Below are 13,082 nucleotides of genomic sequence, written 5' to 3'. Positions count from 1 at the left end.
TAGACGTGTGTGTGTGAAGAGACCGGGAGTAGCCTTCAAGGTTCCCCTAATCTCAGGGGAAAGGAACAGGCAGCGCTGGATAGTGATTAACAGTGGTGGGAAGTCCGGGGAGGGATACTATTCACCTACTGTTTGTGTGTATGTATGTGCGTAGGTTATCTACTGTTTGTGTGGAGGTGTGTGCGTAAGTGGAGAGGATAAAATTAACTTCTTTGTTAATGTTGGACAGAACGTTCTCTGAATAAACCGTACGAACCTTTTGCAGAAAGCTGAGTCCTTGCCTAATTATTCTTTACCCAGTGTCTTTCAAACCTTGGGAATTGGTCAAGGCTTATTGATTGTTAATTATTATCATGGGGATAAAATAATTCCCATAACAATACTTAAGTAGGGTTTTTTTCCACCTGGGTTTGTGGGATCTTGTTTTTGCATAGCTTAGTAGCCTGCAGAACGTGACATTTGTTTTTATGTTGTTTGTTTGTTTTGTATAGTGTTCTGAGTTAAAAATAAAGTATTTATCATGAGCACTCGACACGCTGCACCTTGATCTACTCCTTTTGACGAGCGTCACAGAAGATCCCTCCACCAAAAGACCAAGCAGCGTGAACAGGAATGGACCTGGGAAGAAATTCTGGACGGCAAGGGATCCTGGACGTGGGAGGAGATCAAAGCTGGATGGGATTGCCTCCCATGGGAACAGGTGGAGGCAGCGAGAGCAGAGTGTCGACGAGAAGAGGAACTAGCCCAACAACAAGGCAAGCACGAGGCAGCCCCCCCCATTTTGGCACATGGGGAGATTGGCAGAGTCAGGGTGGAGACCTGAGCCAACTCCCTGTGCTTACCGTGGGGGGCGAGTGATCGAGCAAGCACCATGTTACGCGGGGATGCACACTGTGTCACTAGTGCGCAGCTACAGCCTGGTGCGCTCGGTGCAAGCTTCCCACAGTTGCCGTGCCAGAGTTGGCATTCAGCCAGGAAGGATTGTGCCTGCTCAGTGTTCCTGGTCTCCAGTGCGTCTCTTCGGGCCAGGTTATCCTGCACCAGCTCTACGCACGGTACCCCCAGTTCGCCAGCACAAACCTGTGCGACCTGTTACAACGCCCCGCGCTTGCCGGGCTACGGGGGGTATCCAGCCAGGACGGGTTGTGCCAGTCATAAGCTCCAGACCTCCAGTGCGCCTCCACGGCCCAGTATATCCTGCGCCAGTTCTACGCACTGTGTCGCCAGTGCACCTGCACAGCCCAGTCCGTCCTGTGCGAGCGACCCGCCCTTGCCGGACTAAAATAAGTATCCAGCCAGGACGGGTTGTGCCAGTCATAAGCTCCAGACCTCCAGTGCGCTTCCAAGGCCCAGTATACCCTGTGCCTGCTCTGCGCACCCGGCCTCCAGCGACGTTCCCTAGTCCAGAACTCTCAACGACATTCCCCAGTCCGGAGTCTCCAGCAACGTTCCCTAGTCCGGTGAGACTTATTCCGGCTCCACGTACGAAGCCTCCAGTGATGATCCATGGCCCGGAGCCTGTAGGGATGATCCATTGTCCGGAGCCTGTAGAGATGATCCATAGCACGAAGCCTCCAGTGATAATCCATGGCCCGGAGCCTCCAGTGATGATCCATGGCACAAAGCCTCCAGTGGTGATCCATGGCGCGGAGCCTGCAGTGATGATCCATGGCATGGAGCCTGTAGCGACGGTCCCCAGTCCGGAACCTCCTGAGACAGCCTGCAGCCCGGAACCTCCTGAGATGGCCTGCAGCCCGGAACCTCCTGAGACAGCCTGTAGCCCGGAACCTCCGGCGATGATCCATGGTCCGGTGGCACAGAAGCAGAGGGATCAGCGGGCGGAGCGGGGATTACTCCCCGAACCAGAGCCGCCTCCTCTACTGGAGGATTTCGCTGGATGATAAGGTTCTGGGTACTGCATCAGAGCCGCCGTTGACACTTGTTACCCTCCGTACCCTCCCTTTTGTTTTTCAGTGGCATTCGGAGTCTGCACCTTTGGGGGGGGGGTACTGTCACGTCTTGACCATGGTAAGCTGTTATTTTCTATGGTAGAGTGGTCAGGGCGTGACAGGGGGTGTTTTTCTATGTTTTGTATTTCTATGTTTAGGTTCTAGTTTTCTATTTCTACGTTGTTGTTTTTTGGGATCATCTCAATTAGAAGCAGCTGGTCTTCGTCTCTAATTGGAGATCATACTTAAGTATGGGTTTTTTCCACCTGAGTTTGTGGGATCTTGTTTTTGCATAGCTTAGTAGCCTGCAGAATGTGACATTCGTTTTTCCGCTGTTTGTTTTGTATAGTGTTCGGAGTTAAAATAAAGTATTTATCATGAGCACTCGACACGCTGCACCTTGCTCTACTCCTTTTGACCAGCGTCACATGAGTAGCCAAATGCATCACAGAAAACAGTTTAACAATTAATACGCCATGACGTCTGGAGCACTAACTAATACTTTACATCCGAGTAGAGGTATTACTATATCATGTGGACAACAATGAAATGCATTACTGGAACCAATAAGTAATCCCCAAAGCACATTCCAGTCCAACCCGCCACAACAGTATGTGCCCACAACTTCGTTGCCTAGGTCATAGTGAATCCTTTAATATAAAACCAAACATTTTCCCTTTTAAGAAAACAATAACTAACCAACTGTACATGTATAGTGATATCATCTGGTCTGTTCTGCTTACCCTCTGTTCGTTTGATGGTTATGATGTGCGATTTTCTTCCTGCTTATTACACCCAAGACCACCCGAGTCTGACTGCATCGGTTTCAGTTATTGTCAGGTTGATAATGACTGTGCTTATCAACATACCGTCCTTACAAGCGCCGATCAGCATTTATTCTCGCTCTCTCTATTGCCAAAGCAAGTGAAATAGAGAAGGCCGGGCAAAGTTGAATTAAACAAACAGTCGGTTAAATTCATGGTTAATGCAGCATTTTCAGATATATTAAAAGGGATTAATAGACGAAACAACGTCATTGAACCAATTCACTGTCCAGAGATCAGGGCATTCATCAGCAAAGACTGATAGTATTTTGGACAACCAAATTGAAGTCAAAATGATTGATGAAATCGAAGTGTGTCAGCTGTATGGTGATTTGCGATTCATAATTTACATACTACCAGTAGTCTAGGCCAACCGATAACACCAAGATGGAATGCATTTGAAGTGATGGTGCGCCGCCAAGAACAGCTAGCATGTCCTGCAAAGTACATCGCCAGTGGCACGCGCACACTAATTTGTGCAGATCTGCAGCTCCACATGATCGACTGTCTCCAAGGTGGGGGCTTCTCGTGGCAGCCAGACGAGACAATCGAAGGAAGATGCGATGAGCAAAGTTACTGGGCTCAAATTTAGTCGAGCTTGCTCTATATAGATTGATGCTTCTAATTGTGCATGTTAAAAACTACATTTTTTATTTTGATGATGATAGGCTATACTCTATGGCTGGATGTATGTCTTTTTTCCAATTCTACATTAACTTGCCAGACCTAACTTGATTGACCCTCTTTCTACAAGGCCTAGTCTGAGAGGCCTAGTCATATTTGTAGGCTATCAAGATGCATTCAGGTAATGAACTCATTATATATCAACATTTTAATTTAATTACAATTATTTATTGTCAATCATTCTTGAAATATATCTATTTTTAAATAGTCTTCTCCATTACCCTATACATCACATTAAGTTACGAGATTGGATTGCACTTTTTCCAGTGTTACATTCATCTGACCTAATTCGAATGATTTCCCTTTATTAGCAATGGCATATTTTTCCTAGAAAGGGTAGTCTATGATAGGCCTTTATATTTGTATTGTGTTAATTTGTTAAAGCCTTGTCAGGCTAAACAATCAAGTAGATTAATGAACTGATAATACATTCATAGATTCTTTTTTTTCAATAATTGTTTAATATGATAGGATGTATAATAGAATGCAATATTCTATGCGAATAATGTTTATTAATGTTAATTTGTGTATTAATAATAATCTGATAATCAGGTTGAAATGTAATATTTCTCCTATTTTTCATGTCCATATAGCCTGGACATGTGTTACCCGATTATCAAAAGCATTCTGGTATATGGACCCCTATCTAGAGAAGTTCAAAGAGAGAGGCTTAGCCATACCAGACAGATTCCTGCAATTACCACAAGGCCTTGAATCCTACAACAGATACCAGGAAATACGACACAAGGCACCAAAACTAAGTAAAGGTCAGCTTCGGGATCATTGCAGTCAGCTCTCTATCTCAATATCCCAGCCCAGGGCACACCGGAATCACTACACAGGTATTTTAAAGAATGTATTGTGTCATTTTTCAATTATCAATTAAGTTTGTGGCACACACACTACTGTCAAACATACTGTATCTGATATTGTAAAATGTCACCATTTATTCAGGAAATGTAAAATGTTTATTTTCAAACGTAAGTGTAAGCTTTATGTTTTAAACCTCTCAACTAAAGTGGCCTGTATTCCTTGTTCGCATTAGATCTCAGAGAAGATGTGGTGCGTCTAACAGAGTCCATAGCAGCTGATGCATCCCACTTGGAGAAGGTGAATCAAGCAATGACCAGACGTCACCAGCAGCCCACACCCTACGGACACCAAAGTCTGATGTTTTATGCTACAATGTGAGAGCATCATGCGGACCGGTCAGACCCCAGTACAGCACTCTATTTCAAGCTTTGGAGAAAGTGCCCCAATACCTCCCCCTCTTTCTACTGGACTTTGCTCCTGAAGATAGATTCCAGAGAAGGAAATGGATTGACAACTTGAAACTTCCATTGACTTTCACTTTGTATAAGTATGCCTGTGGTAACTACCTAGGCACTCTGACATTCATATGGAATGTATCCTCACATAGCAATGGTGTTCATGAGACCAAGCTTCTGTCATCTCCACACTGAGAAAGGAAATACCAACATACCACACTAGAGCAATACAACAAGCATTCCTGTACAAATACACACATGCTGCCAAAGTGAACAGCTACTTCCTGAGAGAAATGTATCGGTTTCTGACAGATGAAAATAGTTCAGCAAACGATGATGAACAGGGCCTACTTGATGAGAGAGTATCCCTGTTCCTCCTTGATGGTGATGACCCAGACCTGATCATGGATTTAAGGAAGCTGAATGGCAAACCACAATCCTCAATCCTCATTCCAGCCCCTTTGGGATTAAGTACAGAAGTATTTTAACGAATTCACAGCTCAGGTCAACGATCACAGACATGGGGAGGAGTACCTTTTTTGCTATATCAGTTGCGGATTTGCTTGACGCAGTGGAAAAGCGGCTTCCACAAGAAACTAAAATCCCATCAATACAGTGGATAAGACTGCAGTTTACACCCAAGAATCCATGGTCCATGTCTGCTCTCCAGTACACAGGAAGATTTGACCTCAAGTTCATGGTCCAGTCTAGGGTGATAAGAAAGGGACATCATCAAGACTCAAAGTTTGTTGCAGTACAGTGGAACTACATTTAACAGTTTGCCTGCATGTGGCAGAAGGACTGTGAAATGTTATGTGTGGATGATAAGGCAATCATTCCTGTTGGAGAACCTGGCCAGCCTATTGGAACCTGTAACAGAGGCAGACATCCAAGCATTGCTCCTGTGAGTGGGCCAGTTCTAGCAGCTGCCGACCATGGTTACCACATCAGTAGACTTGTACCATCTATCATGTTGATCCCAGCATCTCCATCTAATTCATTCTATGATGGGAACGTTCATGTCACTGTCAAGGACAAGGTTTTCCAGCCATCCAGCCCCCTTCGACACACAGTTGAAAATCTCAGCATCCTCAGGGGAGAGAAGATGATGTGTCTCTCAACAAGTCAATCTTGATCATTCAATCTGATGGTGGGCCAGAACAACTTATGCCTCTGTTCAAGCATTCCACACACTCCTGTTTGTTCAACTGGATCTTGACATGCTTATCGCTTGTAGAACAGCACCAGGTGAAAGCTGGGCCAACTCTGCCAAGAGAGTTAATTCCCTTCTAAACTTGGGGTTTCAGGGAACAGCCCTGGCTAGTTAGAAGATGGAAGAATCAAATGAGAAGCGTGTGAACATTCTTTTTTTTTTTACATTTTAGTCATTTAGCAGACGCTCTTATCCAGAGCGACTTACAGTAGTGAAGGCATACATTTCATACTTTTTTTTCCCGTACTGGTCCCCCGTGGGAATCAAACCCACAACCCTGGTGTTGCAAACACCATGCTCTACCAACTGAGCCACACAGGAAATGTAGAACAATGACAGGCCTACGTGAAACAGCCACCAAACAACCAGACCTGAAAGAGGCTTTTGAAAAGAGTATGCATTCTGTTGCAGCTCTTGTGATTGGCCGGTTTGAGCACCTGGAAAGGAACACACGTAGGAGTACATCAGCCCACAACACAGGAAGAAATTGCCAATATTTCACAACAATTCAACATCATTGATAAAAAAGCTGACATGATGCATGACCTCAGCAGAAAAGGAACAGTACAAGCAATTCCAGGACAGACATTTCAAGATGTCACAATACATGGTACAGATCAATAAATGCGAGGGAGAAGATCCATGCTGGTACTGCTTAACAAATCCTTCACGCTTGCCAGAAGAACAATTTAAGAAATTAAGGTTTGTGCCTGATCAAACATTGACAGCAGACAGACGTGAGTACCAGACATTTGATGATCTGTACAGCTTGGACACCACTGACAAGGATAGGCCTTCTCTGACGAGAAATATAGAACATGTAAAAAGGAGTGCTGCCATGATCAGTGCAAAGGTGAAAACTACCATCAACTGTGTTGAATGTGAGAAACCAAGTTGCTTGTATGCCAAAAGCAAGCTGTTTAAAGAAGAACAGAAAGCAGTCCCAACGCATATGGGATGAGATCATTTTTACATGTGGTTCAGAGATTTTCCAGGAAGACTATCCATATGACGTGCAGATAGTTGCTTTCAAGGGGCTAACCTGTGGAACGCAAGTGGAGATGCAGAATTAGTCAGCAATCACAGTGTCATTCCCAGATGTGTGTGTTCATTGTGGATGTCCAGATGTTCTTGAGGGGGAAGAGGTGGTGAGGCTCAAACAACAATTGCAACATGTCAGGCCAATGTGCTCAATGTGTAATGTGGTGGTTCATTTCTGCATTACCAGATGAGGAGAGTTACAAACTTCACACACCAGTCAGAGTTATACTTAAACGACATCTTTAATAATAAGAGCTTTGCAATAGCACTGACTTTCAATGATGCACCATTTCTAATGAACCATTGAAAGTGACAACACAAAAGTACAAAGATCTTTTATAGCCAAGATACACCCCTCTCAACCTACATGATGAACCACAGATTTAGGAACAGTTCACAAAGAAATACTTTTACTTGAGAGAGGAGTATCCCATAGCCAGATAGCATTCGCTATAAATTATCGTTCAGTTTGGTCCCTAAGATGAGGTTCTAATCCCGTTCCTGGTACTTCATAGCACAAAAACCCCATCTCATCCAATGGCATAAATCAATTGTCAACTCTAGATACTCCCATCTCAAGTAAACCCCCTCTTGACCCCACTCCTGGACAAGCTCACTGAGGGGAGTGAGTCTCTAGGTCATACACTATCCCAGGATAAGTGCAACATCAGAGAGGACATACAATGGTTCCAGACACTACCATACACCTCCCCCCGATGCCAAAGGAGGGAGTGACTTGTGCACAGACATTGTGGAGAAAAGTAATTGGTTCCCCATTAATCACGCCATCCCTTCACATGGTTTAACAGATACATTCAAATATGAAGACAACGTTCCATCCTGTCCTCTTCCCTTTCTGATATTCTGCATAGCACCATGGATATGTGAAAGACAAGCCTGACCTCTCCCCTCTCCGGGCCCCAAGTGACTGAGCCCCAGCTGAAGGAAGAAATGCAACTGCCAAAACTAGAGTCTATTAGAAATACATTCTAATAGACACGTATATCACAAACATACTTTGCAATACAAGCATTATAACATAATCTTGCAATTTTCCACGACAGTAAGCAAAAAGAAAACACCCTAGAGACCAGAATAAACAACAAATAAAGGACAAAACAGACTGTGCTATTGAACAGTAAAAAGCAGCAGGTGATTGTGCTATTGCCTCTGACCACAGAACATCGGCCGTCATTCTACATGTTGAATCGCCATTGTTTATTGACACCCAGTAGCTGCTCTGCTGCACACGGGCCAAATTTAGTTATGGTGTTCTTGACTTTTATCTGATCTTTTTTTTTTAAACCAGGAATAAAGAAACTGTCCGAAGTTATACTTCCCATTGTGTTTCATTCCTCATGGTTATAACAACATTGTAACATCTGTTTCTTCTTAAGAAAAATTGTTACGTTTTCGCCTGGAATAATGTCACTCTTGAAGCTCACATTAGACCTAGAGCGTGCACAAGCGCCTAGGACAATGTGGTAAAGTACTGTTATTGTGACGGTTGTCGTAAGGATTGGACCAAGGTGCAGCGGGAACGAGTATACTCATCTTCTGTATTTATTGAAAAGAAAAAAAAAAAAAAGAAAGACGTATACAAAACAACGAACGACACTAAACAGTCCTGTCAGGTGCACAGACACAAAACAAGAGACAACTACCCACAAATCCCATTACAAAAACACCCCTATATATAGGACCTTCAATCAGAGGCAACGAGGAACAGCTGCCTCCAATTGAAGGTCAATCCAATAAACTAAACATAGACTAGACTGAACATAGAAATTTACTAACATAGACAAAAAACCCCGGAACACATAAAACAAACACCCTCTCTTACATAAGCACATAGCCCAACAAACCACGAAACACTCTAAACAAACACCCCCTGCCACGTCCTGACCAAACTACAATAACAAATAACCCCTTTACTGGTCAGGACGTGACAGTACCCCCCCCAAAGGTGCATACCCCGGATGCACCTAAAACAACAAAACAAAACCTAATCCAATAACTAAACAAACAAAAAATAATCCCCAACTAAAGGGAGGGAAGGGAGGGTGGCCACCGTCACCGACGGTTCTTGTGCTACACCCCCCCCCCCCCCTCCCCACCTACTATGGAGGTGGATCAGGCTCCGGCCTTACACCCCAACCTAACCTGTCCACCCCGGCTAAATACTTATTAAATATTACCCCTCCCGAAGTCTCTGGGCTATGGCGCATCGCTGAAGACCTCCTGCCTCCTGAGGGCTGATGTGCGTCACTGGAGACCTCGGGCTGATGCGCGACGCTGGAGACCTCGGGCTGAAGGGCGACTCTGGGAGCGCCGATTCCGGACTGTAGGGCGACTCTGGGAGCGCCGATTCCGGACTGTAGGGCGACTCTGGGAGCGCCGATTCCGGACTGTAGGGCCGTCTCTCTCGGCCCCGGACTGTGGGCCGTCTCTCTACGGGGCACTGTCACCGGACACTCTGGACGGGGCACTGTCGCCAGGACACTCTGGACGAGGCACTGTCGCCGGAAGCTCTGGACGGGGACTGCACACTGAAGGCCTGATGCGTGGGGCTGGCTTAGGAAGCGCCAGACTAGGGACACGCACCACAGGGCTAGTGCGAGGAGCAGGAGCAGGACGAGCTGGACTGGGCTGACGCACTGGAGGCCTGGTGCGTGGTGCTGGCTTTAGAGGCGCCAGACTAGAGACACGCACCTCAGGGCTAGTACGAGGAGCAGGAACTGGATACTTCGGGCCATGGGTAAGCACTGGAGGTCTGGAGCGCACCTCCTGCACAACCCGTCCTGGCTGGATGGTAACAGTAGCCCTGCACGAGCGGAGTGCTGGCACAGGGCGAACTGGGCTGTGCAGAGGCCTGATGGTTGCCGTGCGTAGAGCAGGCGTAGGGTAGCCTGGGCCTAGGAGGCGCACAGGTGGCCAGATGTGCTGCGCTGGATGCCCACTCTAGCACGGCACTTGCGAGGGGCTGGGATCACTCGCACCGGACTGTGCGTGCGCATGGGCGAGATCGTGCGCACTTCCGCATACACCGGTGCTCTCGTCTCCACACACTCCCCATAATAAGCACGGGGAGTTGGCTTAGGTCTACTGCCTGCCCTAGCCAATCTCCCCGTGTGCCCCCCCAAAAACATTATTGGGGGTGCCTCTCGTACTTGCCCATTGGCGCGTATAATGCCTCATAATGACGCCGCTCTGCCTTGGCTGCCTCCAGCTCCTCCTTAGGGCGTTTGTACTCCCCAGCCTGGTGCCATGGTCCTGCCCCATCCAGGATCTCCTCCCATGTCCATGATTCCACATAGTCCACATAGTTCCTCTGCTGCTCCTTCCTCCGCTGCTTGGTCCGTTTGTGGTTGGTAGTTCTGTCACGGGCGTCATAGGGATTGGACCAAGGTGCAGCGGGAACGTGTATACTCATCTTCTTTATTTATTGAAAAGAAGGAAAAAAACTAAAGAAACACGTATACAAAACAACGAACACCACTAAACAGTCCTGTCAGGTGCACAGACACAAAACAGGAGACAACTACCCACAAATCCCATTACAAAAACACCCCTATACATAGGACCTTCAATCAGAGGCAACGAGGAACAGCTGCCTCCAATTGAAGGTCAATCCAATAAACTAAACATAGACTAGACTGAACATAGAAATACACTAACATAGAACATAGACCAAAAAAACCCGGAACACATAAAACAAACACCCCGTCTTACATAAGCACATAGCCCAAAAAACCCCGAAACACTCTAAACAAACACCTCCTGCCACGTCCTGACCAAACTACAATAACAAATAACCCCTTTACTGGTCAGGACGTGACAGTTATTCCTTATCCACTTAATGTTTATTTATTTAATTTTTTTACTCGCCTCACTTTTCCGGGTGTAAAATCCATTAAACTGTGAATCAATTTTGTCTGGCCTAAACAAAAAGTTAAATAAACATTACAAATTTACAGTAAACATTACACTCACAAAAGTTCCAAAAGAATAAAGACATTTCAAATGTCATATTATGTCTATATACAGTGTTGTAATGATGTACAAATAGTTAAAGTACAAAATGGAAAATAAATAAACACAAATATAGGTTGTATTTACAATGGTGTTTGTTCTTCACTGGTTGCCCTTTTCTTGTGGCAACAGGCCACAAATGTTGCTCCTGTGATTGCTGTAAGGAAATTCTGCCCTGTGTTTATACAAGTGACCACAGGACACTTCTTTGATCAGGGGTTAGTTTGTTTAATAAGGACTGCAACCCAGAGTATACACTTACAGTCATTTGCAAGTAACACACTCAGTACAAAATATGGTGTTTTCCCTTTTTATCCCCTACTGAGGATCACCCCGCCCAGGGTGATGTCCCTCAACTTTAATACCATATAAACTCATAATTAATAGTTGCTAATACAATGATATCTCTGCTAGGCAGAGTTCAGCTTAAAATATGTGTCTCTAATATGGTCATACATTTGGCAGGAGGTTAGGAAGTGCAGCTCAGTTTCTACCTCATTTTGTGAGCAGTCTGCTCTCTCTCCAAAAAAAAATGTAAGGGGCTTTATTGGCATGGAAAACATATGTTTACATTGACAAATCAAGTGAAATAGATAATAAACAAAAGTGAAATAAACAAAAAATGTACAGTAAACATTACACAAAAGTTCTAAAAGAATAAAGACATGTCCTATTATCTCTCTCTCTTAACTCACGCACAGAGACGAGAGAGAGAGAAATTTTAATTGCAAATATAATTTTGAAGCAAAGAATGGAGCCCCACAGTGGAGGTGTCATGATACAGACAAAGTGGTAGGTTAAGGCTCAGTTCTCTGTGACATTTAAAAGACAAACTTGCATACACCCACGCACACACAAATTAAAAAGTTTCACTTTCACACACACAAAGGAGAATGAACATTGAGAGTTGACATTGATTGAAGAAAATAAGAAAAATAAAATAATAATTCAAGGTTAAATTATGTTAGAAGTTGAAAGCATTTGAAATGTACCCAGGGAGATATAAGTGGATGATTGAAGTAATGCAGTAAAATGGTTAACAATGTGATAATGTTGTTTGCTTTAAGGTAGAATGCACATAGACTATGTTTGTTAAGCTTAGAGGAACAAGGACTTAGGGACTGTAGGAGGTTGATAATGAAAGGTTATAATGTTGAAATGTGGTAATGATGAAATTTTACTTAATTTTTTTATTTCAGCTTTATTTAACCAGGTAGGCAAGTTGAGAACAAGTTCTCACTTACAATTGCGACCTGGCCAAGATAAAGCAAAGCAGTTAGACACATACAACAACACAGAGTTACACATGGGGTAAAACAAACATACAGTCAATAATACATAAGTCTATATACAAATAAGTCTATATACAATGTGAGCAAATGAGGTGAGATAAGGGTGGTAAAGGCAAAAAAGGCCATGGTGGAAAAGTAAATACAATATAGCAAGTAAAACACTGGAATGGTAGATTTGTAGTGGAAGAAAGTGCAAAGTAGAAATATAAATAATGGGGTGCAAAGGAGCAAAATAAATAAATAAATACAGTAGGGGATGAGGTAGTTGTTTGGGCTAAATTATAGATGCGCTATGTACAGGTGCAGTGATCTGTGAGCTGCTCTGACAACTGGTGCTTAAAGCTAGTGAGGGAGATAAGTGTTTCCAGTTTCAGAGATTTTTGTAGTTTGTTCCAGTCATTGGCAGCAGAGAACTGGAAGGAGAGACGGCCAAAGGAGGAATTGGCTTTGGGGGTGACCAGAGAGATATACCTGCTGGAGTGCGTGCTACAGGTGGGTGCTGCTATGGTGACCAGTGAGCTGAGATAAGGAGGGACTTTACCTAGCAGGGTCTTGTAGATGACCTGGAGCCAGTGGGCTTGGCGACGAGTATGAAGCAAGGGCCAGCCAACGAGAGTGTACAGGTTGCAGTGGTGGGTAGTATATGGGGCTTTGGTGACAAAACGGATGGCACTGTGATAAACTGCATCCATTTTATTGAGTAGGGTATTGGAGGCTATTTTGTAAATGACATCGCCAAAGTCGAGGATTGGTAGGATGGTCAGTTTTACGAGGGTTAG

Source organism: Salmo salar, chromosome ssa22 (assembly GCF_905237065.1).
Source record: "Salmo salar chromosome ssa22, Ssal_v3.1, whole genome shotgun sequence".
Lineage (NCBI taxonomy): Eukaryota > Metazoa > Chordata > Actinopteri > Salmoniformes > Salmonidae > Salmo > Salmo salar.
The sequence above is the reverse complement of the archived record's forward strand: the minus strand, read 5'-3'. Positions refer to the sequence as shown.